We start from the raw sequence: 15,948 nt of genomic DNA, 5'->3' as shown, positions 1-15,948 counted from the left end.
AGTGTCTGCCTGCTACGTGTCTGATCCTTGCTTTGATCCCCACCAGTGCAAAAAAAAATTTTTTTTTGAAATATTGTTTATAAGAATGAGAATTTGGAGATAATCTCAATTTTCATCACTGAGACATTAGTCACTTATGGTTTGGCCAGTCAGTGGTATAGGATAATGGGCAACAGTGGGGTCTCTTGACTAATCTCTGTTCTAGAACTTACTCTGTGACCTGTGGTAAATGATGTCACCTTGTTAACTTGCAGTTTACTTGTTTGTTAAGTGAAGTTTGAGGTATGTTTACATGTCCAGAGTAGAAAAGATATAGAATATATTGTGATAAAGGCAAATCACAGAAAATGGTTTTTAAAATATCTAGAAATGTGTTGAGGATGTGACTCAGCAGTAGAGGACTTGCCTAGCGTGCACGATATATTGAGTTCAGTCCTCAGCACCGCTGAAGTAAAATTAAAGTAAAATAAAAATCTAGCAGTGAATTTTGTTGTTTACCATGTTCATGTTGGCTGGAGATTAGGGATTATTCTTTCTATGTTAAAAAATTTTTGCTTAGAACTTCCTCCAACCTATCCATAGTCCTGGAGATTGAATCTAGGGTCTTTACACTGAGCTTCAGAGTTGCTAAGTTGCCCAGTCTGGTTTCAAATGTGGCAGTCCTCCTGCCTCAGGCTGCAAGTGCTGGGATTATAGGCCTGAACCACCATGCCCTACCGTAACATTTCTTGTAATTACAGAAATAGTAAAACAACTTTTTAAAAATTTAAGCAAGTGTTATACTGTATTAAAAACATCTCTCCACTTTTTTTGCTCTTTGAAAAATAAGCTTTCCAACTTGACAGTCCACAAACCTTGGGTAGCTGGACCTGTTTTCACATCATGTTCTGAAGAGTGGAGAAGGGAGGAAGAATTAAAGTGAAGTCCCAAACTAACACCACAGAAAGCTGGCTTCTTCCTAATGTACTTCCCACACACTGATCCTTCCCATAGGACTCCACCCTTCCTGAAATTTACAACATTTATGTAGTGAGTAATCCTTCCCTTTGCCACTGAAATGAAATCATTTATAATGGCGACAATGCCAGGTTTTTTTCCTTAAAAATAGCCTTTAAGGACAAAACTTTGGAATAGTTAAGAGATCAAACAAAGGGTGGGATCAATAGAGTGCAGAACCGTGTTAGGACAGTGAAGTTACTCTGTGGTGCTGTAATGTAGACACATGTCACACCATTTGTCCAAGTCCATAGAATGTACAAGGAGGAGCCTGAGTGAGCTCCGGTGGACTTTGGTTGATTCTGACGTGGAAAGCAACTTCTTCTCGAGCAAATCACTTCTCTGGTACAAGGAAGCTAATAGTGGGAGGGGCTGTGTATATGTGAGCAAGTGGGCTGGGAGCTCTACTTTCTGCTCAGTTTTACTGTGAACCTAAAATTGCTCTAAATCTAAATACTTTGAAAGGAAGAAATGAGACCCACACACCTTTGACATTCTTATCCTTTAGAAATGCATGCTACAGTATTTATGAAGGAAATGATGTATCTGAGATTTACCCCAGAAAAATTCTGGAAGAACAGTGTCAATGGGAGAAGAATGAAAGATTAACCAGGATCTGATTATCACTGAAGCTGAGTAAACTGCATGTGGGACTTCTGATGCTGTTTAAACCTTTTCCATAATGAAAAGGCTTTAGAGCCAGGCGTGGTGGCTCACACCTGTAATCCCAGCACTCTGGAGGCTGAGGCAGGAGGATTGTTTTGGAGTTTGAGACCAGCCTGGGCCACAAAGTGAGCTCAAGGCCAGCCTGAACTGCATAGAAAGACCCTGTGTCAAAAAGACCAAAAAAGAAAAGAAAAAGTGTTTTAAAATCCACTTCAGAATAGTACGATGCCTAAATTATTCTAATATTTACATACCAAGATTTTTCATTTTGGGAAATTCTTCAGTGTTTATAGTGTCTTCTTATTTAACAGTGTCAAAGTACTTGGACATCCTTTGTTAAAGATACTTTTTTGGGGCAGTGGGCAGAGACAGGGTCTTGTTTGGTCTTGAAGTCACTGTGTGTCCCAGGCTGGCTTCAGACTTGTGGCACTCCTTCCTCAGCCTCCCAAGTGCTGGGATTATAGGCGTATGCCACTGTGCCAGCTAATAATTTATACATACTTAAAATATATGTCAATACATTTTTACATATCTAAGTACCTCTAACCGTTACCATTCTCATGAAAATGCGCATATTCTTATCTCAAACTTTTCTCCTGTTTCTTCTGGTCTCTCTCTGCCCTTCTTTTGAAACAGTTGGAGATCACTATACTAGGTATTGTTTCCTAAAATTTTATATTCATGCCGATTCTTTGGTCTGGTTTATTTCATTTAGCATAACTATTTTGAGTTTGTCAATATTATGTTTCTTTTTATTGCCAAGTTGTATTCCATTGTATAGATATGACATGATTTTTTTGCTTCATCTACTTGTTTGTATATGAGGGTCATCTTCTGTTTTTGAGATATTATAAGGTGCTGTGGATATTCATGTACAGATCTTCGTATGGACATAGGCTTTGGTTTCTCTCAGATAGCTAAGAAAACATAATCCAATATGATAGATTATATATATATTTTTAAGATATTACTAGTTACCAAATTCTGGGATCTTACCGGCCTGCCAACCATGTGTAAGTGCCATATCTTCCACATCCTTGTCAGTACTTGGCACGGTCAGTCTTTTTAACTTCTCAGCTCTTCTAGAAAGTTTGTACTAGTATCTCTTTGCAGCTTTTATTTGCATTTCTCTAATGGGTGATGGTATTAGTATCTTCATGTGCATATTTGATGGCTTTCTCCCCCAACCCTTGTATTGGGAATTGAACCCAGGGTCCTTACACTGAGCTACATCTCCAGCCTTTTTGTTGTTGTATGTGAAACAGTCTCACTAAATTGCCAGGCTGCCCAGACTGAGCTCAAATTTGCAGTTCTTCTGTCTTAGCCTTCTAGAGTGTTGGGATTACAGGCCTTTACCACCATACTTAGTTTATTCGATATCTTCTGATCATCTCAAATTGTTCAGATCTCTTGCCTATCTTAAAATTGTTTTATATTTTTATTTTGAGAGTTTGTTATATTTTGGGGACAGATCATCTGTATATATACTTACAAATATTTTCTCCAGTCTTTGTCTTCTTATTTTTTTTGTTTTGTTGTTTTGTTTTTGGTACTGGGGATTGAACTCTTGATCTTGTGCTTGCCAGGCAGGCGCTTATGCCACTGAGTAATAGTGGGGTTTTATTGTTGTCGTTGTGTTGGTTTCTTTGAGTCAGGGTCTCTACGCAGTTCAGGCTGCTCTCAGGCTCACTTTGTAGCCCAGCCTGGTCTCAAACCTGGAACAATCCTCCTGCTTCCATCTCCTGAGTGCTGGGATTGTATGCCTGAGCCACTATGCCGGTTTAATAGTATTTTTGTTTTGAGGTTTTTTTTTTTTTAAATTTGTTTGTTTGGTTTTTTTTTAGTAGAGGGGATTGAACTCACAACTTTGCACTTGCCAAGCTGGCGCTTGTGCTGCTGAGCTAAATCCTTGGCCCCACTAATAGTGATTTTTTTTTTCCTTTTTGATACTGAGGATTGAACTCACGACCTTGCGCTTGTCACACTAAGCTGCACCCCAGCCTTTTCAAAAAGAGTTTCACTATACCATTCAGGCTGGCTGTGAACTCACTTTGTAGCCCAGGCAGTCCTCCTGTTTCATCCTCCCAAGTGTTAGCATTACAGGTGTGCACCACCACACCCAGCCAGTGTTCTCTTTTAAGGCCAGTAATGTTCTGTTGTTTGTACATACCACATTTTCTTTATTCATTTGCCAGTGGACATGTATGCTGTTTCTGCCCCTTCATTATTGTTAGTAATGCTGCAGTGGAGCCAGGGGTATAGCTCAGCAGCACAGCACCTGCCTGGCAAGTGTAAGGTCCTGAGTTTCATTCCTGGTACCAAAAAAAAAAAAAAAAGCTTCAGTGAACATCTCTTCAAGATCCTGTTTTCAACTCAGATCTTTTGAATATATTCCTAGATATGGGCATGCTGGGCCATATGCTAATTATGGTTTTAATTTTTGAGGGAACACCATATTATTTTTGTTGATATTTGCATCGTATTTTACATTTCCACCAATAAAGTACAAAGGTTATAGTTTCTTCATATTATCATCATTGCTTATTATTTCTGGGTTTGGTTTTTTGTTTTGTTTTATAGTACTGGGGAGGTACCAGGGCCTTCTACATGCTAGGCAAGCTGTCTACCACTGAGCTGTACCTGCAGCTCCTATTTCCTGCTTTTTAAAAAAAAAATTGTTATTGGATTTTGTTTGTTTTTTGTTTTATACTGGGATTGAACCCAGAACCCTTGCACTGAGCTACATCTGCAGCTCTGTGTTTTATTTTGTTTTGGTACTGGGGATTGAACTCCCAACCTTACGCTTGCCAGGCAGGTGCTTAGATCACTGAGCTAAATCCCTGGCCCTCAGCTCTTTGTTTTGAGACAGGATCTTGCTAAGTTGCTTGAGTTCTAGGCTAGACACAAACTTGTGATTCTCTTGCCTCAGTCTCCCAGAGTGCTGGGACTATGGGCATGCACCTCTACACCTGGCTATTTTCAGTTTTAGTTTGTGGGGGAGGTGATAATGACTCTCCTAATGATTGTGAATTCAGATTTCATATAGAAAGATGTAACTTTTTTGGTATTTTTTCCTATTGCATAAGTTACCTTGTCACTCTGATGACTGTACCCTGTGATTCCGTTTTTAAGATTGGTGGTTTCATTTGTCTATTTTTGCTTCTGTTAACTTCTCTTAGCTAGTATTTTATAATTTTCAGTGCATAGAATATTTTGGAGATTATCTCAGGTTCAGTGATTCTCTGATACAAATCACAGAACTAAAAACACTGTTATATCCATTACAGTTCAGTATAATGAAAGAATATAACTGGAAGCGGTGACGCACACCTGTGATCCCAGCACTTGGGAGGCTGAGCCAGGAGGATTGCTGTGAGGTGAAGGTCAGCTTGGGCTTCCTAATGAGTTAAGGACCAGCCTGAACCACTTAGCAAGTCCCTATCAGAAAATGAAACAAAACTAAAGAATACAGATTAACAGTAACAGCAGAAGAAGGCATAAAAGGTAGGGCCCAGGGGACACCAGGCACAAGCTTCCATTTGTCCTCCCACAGTTGTGCAGTGCTTAATTTCTCCCAGCAAGCATGTGCTGCAACAGCACCCTTTGGATATTGCCAACCAGGGGCGCACACCGGGCCTGGCATCTTGGGTGTTTAATGGGAATAAGCCTCAGAGGCCTAGACTGAGCTGACCCAGCTCAGTTACCCCTTCAGAGGACAAACTGATAGTGTGTGACCCAAGGCCCCTGCCACAGACCCTGTTTAGCAGATAGCAGCTTTGACAAGGCCCAAGCCTCTTGTAATCAAAGATGTCTGGACAGGATGTTCCCAGGGCTTAGAGGAGCCAGGCAGGGGTCTGGTCTCATATCTAGTGTTTAGACAGCCCTGCTGTGTTGCGTTAATGTTACTCTCCTGCAATAGGCATGTCACAACTCTTCATCCTTCTGCTTTCAGCTTGCAGCCCTTGCTCAGATCACTGTTCTCTGGTTACTGTCTACACGCAGCCCCATCCCAAGTCTTCCTCCCCCTCTTCCCTCCGTGTCCACAGTGCTAGCCCCTGTGTATGATTGTCTCTGTCTCTTCCAGCTTCAGAACTGCTCATGAGAGCAAGGGCCTTACCTACTTGTTTTAAATTAATGAACATAACACTTACTACTCAGAAACTAAAACAAGTTTACCTTAAGTCAAGTACAAACATTACAGAAGACACAGGTACTTTATTTTCAGAAAAAAAAAAAAAAGTACTCAAGCTCCTGGTACTAAGAGAAATAAAAAAAAAATTAAAATTACTCTGAGATTCCATATTTCATCTGTCAGATTGGTAGAATTCCAGGCATCTGCTAATGTGATGTTTTGGCAAGGGCATGGGGAAAAAGACTGTCCTACATTCTGAATCTAAACTGCACTCCATAAGGAGAGCAGATTTCCAATGTATTTCAGAATTTGAAATGCAAATGTACTTGAAGTGCAAATGTACAGCAGTTATACTTCAGAGAACTTTGACTACCAATAAATATGCCTACACGTGCTAACTCACTTGTAGGGGAATTCATTGTTTTATAAGGCAAGAAATTGGAAGTAAGTTAAATGTCCATCATTAGGGAATTAACCAAATAAATTAAGCTACATTTATGTAGTAGCTATGAATATGAAAAAGAAAAGAATGACGAGCCAGGCACTGTGATGTCCATCATTAGGGAATTAACCAAATAAATTAAGCTACATTTATGTAGTAGCTATGAATATGAAAAAGAAAAGAATGACGAGCCAGGCACTGTGGTGCACACTGGTAATCCCTGATACTTGAGAGACTGAAGCAGGAGGATCCCAAGTTCAGAGCCAGCCTGGGCAACATATTATTTATTTATTTATTTTTGTGGTGCTGAGGATCAAGCTCGGGAACTTACATGTGCAAGACAGGAACTCTACCATTGAGCCACATCCCCAGGCCCTGATACATTTTTTAAAACACTCTAAATTACATAGTTAAGAAAACAAAGTGTGGCATATGCATTTACTAGCATTTGTGTGAAAAGGGGGTATATATTTATATTTGCCTGTCTATGCACAACAGAACCTTGAAAGGAATCTCACAAGTTAAAGGGGTAGAAAAGGAGCAGGTAGTTAAGGAGGGGACTTCCCTGTATACCTGTTTCTACTTTAGTACTTGTAAAACCATGTGTTTTATCTTTTAAATAACTTGTACCTTTAAAAAACTAAACCATAGTTTAAAAAATACTATCCAAAGTCTAGTACTACAGAGCTTAAAGGGAGGAGTAAGGAAGGGAGTCAGGAGGTGAGTGTTGGTGTTAAGGTAAGTGTTTCTCTAGTAGACCGTTTGCAGCCTGGGGTCAGAGCCGGGTGTGCTTAGCTGCTGTTCTTCACAAACCAGAATGTCCAGTCCTGTGAGTGAGCCTGGGCTGGCCTCTCACAGCAGACTTCCTAGTTCTTCTGTCCACATAGCTGACAGGAAGGCTGTGGTCCCAAGAGGAGCACACCAATGTTTGCATGTTTGTTTGGTTGGTTGGTTGGTTGAGACAGGGTCTCATACATAGTTCAGGCTGGTCTTGAACTCACTGTGTAACTCAGGCTGGCCTTGGACTCACAGCAATCCTCCTGTCTCCCAAATGCTGAGATTATAAGCATGTGCCACCCCACCCAGCAGGAAGAGCACAGGTTTTGAAGCAGGAGAGTAGCCTTTGATTCTTCGCCCTACTGTTTTCTCCTTGGGAGATTTGGGACAAGGTGTTTTTGTGAATAAATGAGATAAATTAGTAGTGCTTTATAAATTACCAAATGGTATATAAAGATTGCTGTTAAGACTTGTATTTTAGTTCATAATGAACATTAATCAACCCATAAAGCTGGATCACAGATGTCCCAGTTTTAGCTTGTGACTTCTCTGGTAAGTAGAAGTGTGAATTTTCTCGACCCTCCTGAGCCACAGCGGTGTCACAGTGTGTCCCTGTCCTTTCTCATAATTGATGCCACCCAGGTTTCTGGATGGTCACTCTTATTACTTGAGTTCAGTGTCAGTTATCTTTCTTGGTAATGTATATTTTCCAAAGCCTGTTAAGTTTGGAATTATTTCCTTGTCATTCCTCAGAGGGTTTGGGTTCACAGAAACATTTTCTCTGCGAGGTCTGAGAGTTACTCCTGACAGCCAGACTGAAGAAGAGGGCACTGATGGCTTCGTAAGGCCAACTGTCAAAAAGTTCCGCTTATTTCATCTTCTACCCCGTTCCATTACTTATCGTGCCCCTTGTTTATGCAGTCACTTCTGTTCTTACCCCTGTACTTTGACTTGACAAGTATGCTCGAGTCTCTAAGAGCACTAAAACAACTTCTTTAATCACTTCTCAGGCTTTTGGTGAAATAATTGTAAACTAACTTTTTCAGATTTGAGTCCCTTTCTTGTCAAACTATTTTGCAGGAGGGTGGTTAAAGAAGGATTGCCTTTACTTCCTCAATTTCCTTTCTTTTCCCACTCCATTTGAATTTATGATCCATCTTCCCTCTGCACCATTTTACTTTTATAAAAATCATGTTGCGCTTCCCTTTGCTAAATCAAATGGCTTTGCAGCTCTTATCCCACCTGTTGGTGACATTTTGGAGTTGTGCTCCTGTTTTGTTTCTGTGTTACGTGGGTTCCTGGGTGTTTGTCCCTCTCCCCTGTTCTCCTAATTTCTTCTGCTGCTTTTCTCCCTACCAGATGCTGCTTAAACTCAGGGCGTATCCGCACATCTCTACTTGGTCATCTTCTCACTGTTGCTTTTCCTCAGTCACTGGCTATTTTGTGACTCTTTGCTGCAGTGATAATGGGAAGTAAGACTGAGGCAGCTGCACAGGTGTGCAGGCAGAAGCTTTAATTGGAAAGTAAGAGACAATGAGAAGGAGCTTCAGCTTGTGAAGGAGCACTGGTGAGGACACAGCTCTGACAGATCAGACTGTCCCTGAATAAAAGAAAGCAATCCACTTCGATGAGGTTCCGGATCTGGTTTTGTAGCATGGCTCTGGAGAAGTTCTCATGATTGAGGATGTAATCCAGTTTTTATGAAATGATGACTCCTTCTTGGGCAGTGGCCATGTCAGTTTTGCAGAGTTCCTGCGCAATTGGAGGCAACTGGGGAGTTAGGGCAATGACTGGAGACTTTTAGGTGTCCATGCCAGGGGTAAAAGCTGGTGGTTGAACATCCTGCAAATCTTGTATCTCAGTGTCCTCTTGAAAAAGTCTTGAAAAGATGAGATGGGTTAGGTAACTTTAGGACTGATTAATCTTGTGTCAGCAGTTTTTAGACAGACACTCTCTGAATGATTAATATCCCTGTATACAGAGCTAAATAGGGATCTAATCCAAAATTTAAAGTAGTAAAGGTGACAGACACAAAATGAAAGCAGAGATGCCAAGTTTTGTCATGTTTTTAGTTACCCATGGGGCCTCTGTAGACCTGAGTGAACAGTTACTGTTTTTAACAGCTTTTTGTGTGTCGCTGGAGAAAACACAAATCATACTTTTGTTTTGTGTGTGGGGGGGTTTTTTTGCTGTTGTTGTTTTTTTTTTTTTTTTTTTTGTCTTTTTGATACAGGGTCTCGCTATGCAGTTCAGGCTGGCCTTAGGCTCACTTTGTAGCCCAGGCTGGTCTCAAATTTGCAAACAATTCTCCTGCCTCAGTGCTGGGAGTACAGGAATGTGGCACCATGCCCAGATTTTGTTTTGCTTTTTTGAGACAAGGTCTCACTGTGCAGTTTTGGTTGGCCTCGAACTCATGACAGTCTTCCAACTTCAGCTTCCCAAGTGCTGGGAACACCGATGTGTGCCATCACACCCAGCCTGAATCATGTTTTTAATGAGTGACAGTTTAAGAGCTGAGGTTAGTTCCTGTGATGACCCATAGGGCTTAATTTTTTCATCATAGACTTCCATGGCAAAGTCATCCTGGCTTAAATGCTGCAGCTAGTTGGGAGATCATGGGATTGCTGGAGGCAGTGAGGAGCAGGGAAGAATATGTGGCATCCTTTCAGTGATAACCTGTCCTGAGTTAAGGAAGATGCAGGAGTGTACTTGCTCTTTGTCCCCGTGCTGGTCTCTATCTCACTTTTACAGCTGTTTATATTAGTTATTAACAGGTTCATAGGATCCTTTTATCTGTCTCTATTCTGAGATTTTCATCCATTTTTCTAACTGTAGAGACTAACAGCTTGCTCCAGCTTGGTTTTGAACCTGACATTCCTGTTGCTAGCTGCCTTTGGGCTCTCCAGCTGCATAGCAGGTATTTCAGATTCACTTATCTCTAATTAAAGTTTCTCCTCTCTCCAGCCTGCTTATCTTCTTCACCATGGTCACCACCTGCCTGGTCCCTTATAGCTAACCTTGAGAGTTGTCCTTGACTCTTCTGACCATCACATGTAATTTGTAACAAAGCCCTGTCAATTCAACTTTTGAAATTGTTTTCTTTGTACTTCTCTTTTCATTGGCACTCAGATTTTTCTTTGTTTTTATTTGTTTAATTTTAAAGTAGAAAAAAATAAACAATGAAACTGAGTTTCAAAACAGGTCAGTAGGCAGAAGATATAGCTGAGTGGCTTAGCACCTACCTGGCAAGCACAAGGTCCTGAGTTTTATTCCTGGTACCAAAAACAAAACAAGACCAGATTAGTAGGACAGTTACAATAGTTGATAAATGTGTATTGTTGTCTTTTTAGTAGTTATTTAGAGTACAAGATATGGCATGATATCTTGTCTATACAATGTTAGCAAAAAACATTCTTTTCAAAGAACAGATAGAAGCCAGCTGTATAATTCACTAACACACACACGTGTATATGTATTATATATAATAGCTGTATAATTCACTATTATACACACATATACATGAGCTGTTACATATAATATATATTTTTTCTCTTTTCTTCCTTTCCCCTTTCTCTTATCACAATCTGTCTTTTCTTTTGAACGATTTCTTCCCAATTCACCGTATCTGTTGTACATTTCAGATCCTATTTACTCGTTCAGTTTTTAACACTAGTGAGACAATACAATAGTTACACATAAGAGTCTGATTAATTTCACCTATGAGTATGGTCTGAATATGGTCTGAGTTGTATCCATTTTCTTATAAAAGTCTCAAGTTTATCCTTCTTTATGGCTAAGTAGTACTGCATTGTATAAAACCACATCTTTTGGATCCATTCCTCAGTTGATGGGCACCTGGGTTGTTTCTAAGATTTAGCTATTACAAGTTGTGTTGCTATAAATATGAGTGCATATGTATTGCTGTAGTACTATGTTTTTAATTCTAGGGAAATACCCAGAAGGAGAATACCTGGGTCAATCTTAGTTTTTTGAGGAATGTCCACACTGGTTTCCACAGTGGTTGTACCAGTCTATACTTCTACTAACAGTGGAGAAGGGTTCTTTTTCCCCAATTGCCCCTTCAACATTTGTTATTGGTTGATTTCTTGATAATAATCATTCTTTCTGGGATGAGGTGGAGTCTCAGTGTTTTAATTTGCATCTCTTGAATGAATGGTGATTTTTCATATATTTATTTGCTGTTGCTATTTCTTCATCTGAGAAGTGTGTATTCATTCCAGATGCCCTTTCTGAATTGGGTCTTTCAGTTTGGGGGGCCTGATTTTTTTCAATTCTTTATGTGTTCTAGCTATAAGTCCTTTGTCTAAGGGACAATTGGCTAAAATTTTTTCCTACTATGTGAGTTTTCTGTTGATGTGCAAAAACTTTTTAATAAGATGAGATCTCAGTTGTTGATTCTTTGAAGTACTTCTCTTGCAGTTTGGGTTTTGTTCATGAACTCTGCCTATCCCTATGTCTTCAAGATTCCTACTTAACTTTGTCCTCCATTATTTCTGTTTTAATATTTAGATCTTTGATCCATTTTGACCTTGGCTTAGTGCATGGTGATTAGTCTTCAGCAGGTGAAGAACCTGTTTTTCCAGTACCTGTTATTAAAGAGACTATATTCCAGTGAAAGTGTTGGCTCCTTTGTCAAAGACAGGGTGGCTGAGTGTGTTTGGGGCTGTGTCTGCATCTTCTGTTCTGCTCCAGTGATCATCAGGCCTGGGTTTTTTTGTTTTTGCCAATATCATGTTGATTTTATCAGTGTAGTTTTGGGGCATAATTTCAGGTCATATTGTGATGCCCCCTGACTTGTCTTCATTGCCCAGGATTGATTTTGCTATTCTAGTTTTTTTTCTGGTTCCAATGAATTTTAGGAGTGTTTTCTCTGGATCTGTGAGGTATGTTAATGGTATTTTGATTGGGATTGCATTAAATCTGTATAGTGGTTTTGAGAGTAAGACCCTATTCACTATGTTGGTTCTTCTTATCCAAGAGCAAGGGATAGCTTTCCATTGTGTGATATCTTCTTCAAACTCCTTTCTTAGGGCAGTGTAATTTTCACAGATCTTTTACTTCCTTCATTAGATTGATTACTAGGTATTTTCGCTTTGGGGGGTATTTTCGTGAAAGGCATGCTTTCCCTAAATCCTCTGTGAGTTTGTTGCTTGTGTATAGGAATGCTATTGACTTTTGAGTGTTGACTTTTTACCCTGCTACCTTACTGAATTTGGATATTAAATCTTCAATTCTTTTGGTGAAGCTTTTAGAGTCTTCTTTGTAGAGTATCATGTCATTTTCAAATAAGGATAATTTAACTTCTTCCTTTCCTATCTTTATTCCTCTTATTTTTTTCTCTTGCCTAATTCCTCTGGCTGATGTTTCCAGAACTATATTAAATAGGATGATGGTAATGGACATCCTTGTCTTGCTCCTTCAAATTTCTTAAAAAAAGAAATATAATCCGATTGTGTCACTTCCACTAACCATGACAGTCTTTATGACTTTCTGTTGCCTGTAGGATAAAATCTAAAATACTTGGCACAACAAGTACTTTATAGCCTGTTCCTAAAAGTAACTTATAATCTTTTAAAGGGCAGAATATAAATCTTAACAATTTCAGTATTGCCACAGCAGAATATTTGAGATGTCACAGAATTTTAATAATTGCTTGTTGGATGTGAAAATGAAATAAAAGAGAAACTTCATCCACACTGAACCTGAAGAGGCTCTCATTGTCTTACAAACAGGAGCTAACGAGAGGTTAAGGACTTGGAGGGAAAAGATGATTAAAGTATGTGATGTGCATGTATACATATGCCAAAACAAAACCCATTAATCTGTATAACCAGTATGCCCCAGTAAAAAATGTAGAGAGGAGGTAGAAGTAAAAGACAAAAGCTTTTGAGGCAGGCATGATGCTGTATACCTATAATCCGAGCACTCTGGGAGGCAGAGGAAGGAGGATTCCAAGTTTGAGCCCAGCCTGGGCAGTTTAGCAACTGAGCGAGACTCTTTTTCAAAATACAGAAGGGCCAGGATATGTGTGAAGGGCCTGCGTTCAATCCCCAGTAAGGCCGAGGTGCCATCCTGGAGGCTGGACTGGGTTCAGGACCTCTCATGTGCCTGGTTGTGGCTGTTGCCTCACCTGTGAAGTGGTGGTGGTGTGGTGGTGTGGTGGTGTTGGTGGTGGGGCTTTGAGAATTAAAAGTAGTGCATATTTCATAGTCCCTAGAGCAGTGCAGTAATTTTAAGCTATCATTAGATGTGGAATGTATGTTTTCATTTTTCATTTTTATCGGTACCGGGGATTGAACTCACGACCGCCTGCTTGCAAGGCAGGTGCTTATGCCACTGAGCTAAATCCCCAGCCCCGGAATGTATGTTTAATGAATAATATCACAGTAATTGTTCTACACCATTGTAAGAAAATAACAAGGCACTGGAGTAGCTTAAATGTTCTTGCTGCAATACCTCACCAAGCTGATTCCTCTTAACAGCAACAATATCGTCATTCATCTCCTATTTGATTACCTGTAAAAGGAACTGCCTGTTTTTCTCTCTGTTATTTTTATTAGTTTGTTGTTATTTTTCTTGTGATTCATTCTATCTTTTAGAAAGTGTGACTTTTAAGATATGAGTAGTACAAAAATCAGTAGCCCTCCTCTACAAAAAGTAACAAACTCACTGAGAGAAGTCAGGGAAACACAATACCTTTCAAAATAGCATCCAAAAAGATGAAATATCTAGGAATCAATCACAAAGGATGTAAAAGATCTCTACACTGGAAGTTACAGTATCTGAAAAAGGGGATTGAAGAGGATATTAGAAAATGGACAAACATCCCATACTCTTGGATATGGGAGTACCAATATAGTGAAGAACCAATGTAGTGAAAATGACCATACTTCCAAAACTGTTATATAGGTTCAATATGATCCTTGTCAAAATTCCAATAGCATATCTCACAGAATTAGAGAAAACCTAAAATTCTCTTCTGAAGCCAGAAAAGACCTAGAATGGCAAAAGCAATTGTGGACATCAAAGACAAGACAGCGGATATCACAATACCTGACTTAAAATTACACTATAAAGCTACTGTGATAAAAACAGTGTGGTACTGGCAAAAAACAGATCCAAAGATCAGTGCAATAGGTTAGAAGATGCAGAAATAACTCCAGACACACTAAGCCACCTTATCTTTGACAAAGGTGCCAAACACATTCACTGGAAGAAATATAGCCTCTTTAATAAATGGTGCTAGAAAAACTGGCTCTACATGTGCCAAAGATTAAAACTGGACCTATGTCTTTCACTATGTACTAAGCTAAACTTATAATGTATCAAAGATCTAAATAGTAAAACAGAAACATTAGATCTGCTGGATAGAGTAGGTAGGGGCTGGGGATTTAGCTCAGCGGCATAAGCACCTGCCTTGCAAGCAGGTGGTCCTGAGTTCGATCCCCGGTACCGATTAAAAAAAAAAAAAAAAAAAAAAAAAAGAAGATAGAGTAGGTAAAACTTTTGAAGACATTGATGTAGGTAAAGACTTTATGAACAAAACTCCAATTGCACAGGAACTATCACAAAAGAATCAAAAACTGGGATCTTATCCTATTGAAAAGCTTTTGCACAGCAAGAGAAACCACCAGCAGAATGAAGAAACAACCCACAACATGGGAGAAAATGTTTGCCAGCTGTTCCTGAGACAAAGAATTACTATCAAGAATATATAAAGAACTAAAAAAAATAATAATAATCAGTCTCCCAGATTTAAAGACTTAATCCAAAAATAGACATCTGGGATGAATATAAACTTCTCAGATGAAGAAATACAAACAGCAAATAAATATGTGAAAAAATGTTCAGTGTTGCTGGTCATTTGAAAGATGCAAATTAAAACAACACTGAGATTCCACTTCACCCCAGAAAGAATGACCCTTAGCAAGAAATTAACCAATAACAAATACTGGAGAGGCTGTGAGGAAAAAGGAACCCTTCTCCACTGCTAGTGGAAATGTAAACTGGTACAACCACTATGGAAATCAGTGTGAACATTCCTCAAAGACATAAGATTGACCTAGCTAGTGCCCTTGTGGGTATTTTTCCAGAAGAATTAAAAACATCACACAATTAAAAACACCACAGCAATGCATGTGCACCCATGTTTGTAACAGCACAATTTCTAATAGTTAAATCTTAGAAACAATGTAAAAGCCCATTGACTGAGGAATGGATAAAAAAGATGTGATATTTTTATATAGTAGAGTCCTATTCAGCCGCAAAGAAGGATAAATTTGAGATTTTTCGAGGTAGATGGCTGCAACTTGAGACTACTCACAAGTGAAATAAATCAGAAACGTAAGTGTAAATATTGTATTGTCTTACTAATGTGAGAAGCAGAAAGAAACAACGTATATATGTAGTTTAGATAGTATTAAGATAGTTATAGTACTGATTTCTCTGAGTTCATTGAAGAGAAAGGTTTGTGCTAGTATAGTTTGAACTGATTTGAAGATAACAATACACAAAGTATATACCATTGTTACTCCCTAAATATTGTGTTTTGAAGGATTTTTTTCCTCCTCTTTAAAAATAGTTTGAAAAACAAAGTATGAATAGTGTAGCTAGGCAGCCATGTGTGGTTCCCTTACAGAGTGTAGGGGAGGGGACACATGGGCCTTCAGCGGAGTTGCTGCTACAGTTGGGTCAGTTGACTTTTTAAAAGGCAACTGCAGCTTTATGTGCACTTGTAGGAAATATGCAGAGAGATCCCATGAACGTCACTGCACAGGTTTTAAAGTCTTGTAAGTAATAAAGTTTATATTTGTTCTCTGCATAACTGGTGTAAAACTGCAGATAGAAAGTACTTTAATGAATTTAGAAGGGTGAGATTACTCTGCCTTGTAGCAGTGGCAAATGAAGTTTTGAC

The 15,948-nt window shown here is 39.2% G+C and overlaps 1 protein-coding gene across 4 annotated transcripts in view; it reads left to right on the top strand.

Annotated features, from left to right (window-relative positions):
- The window catches only part of Psen1 (presenilin 1), a 79,583-nt gene that overhangs the window by 20,495 nt on the left and 43,140 nt on the right, over positions 1-15,948 (top strand). The gene's annotated exons all lie outside the window — the stretch shown is intronic.

Source organism: Cavia porcellus, unplaced genomic scaffold, assembly GCF_034190915.1.
Source record: "Cavia porcellus strain 051 isolate PalLab524CR breed Dunkin Hartley unplaced genomic scaffold, mCavPor4.1 scaffold_31, whole genome shotgun sequence".
Lineage (NCBI taxonomy): Eukaryota > Metazoa > Chordata > Mammalia > Rodentia > Caviidae > Cavia > Cavia porcellus.
The sequence above is the reverse complement of the archived record's forward strand: the minus strand, read 5'-3'. Positions and strand labels throughout refer to the sequence as shown.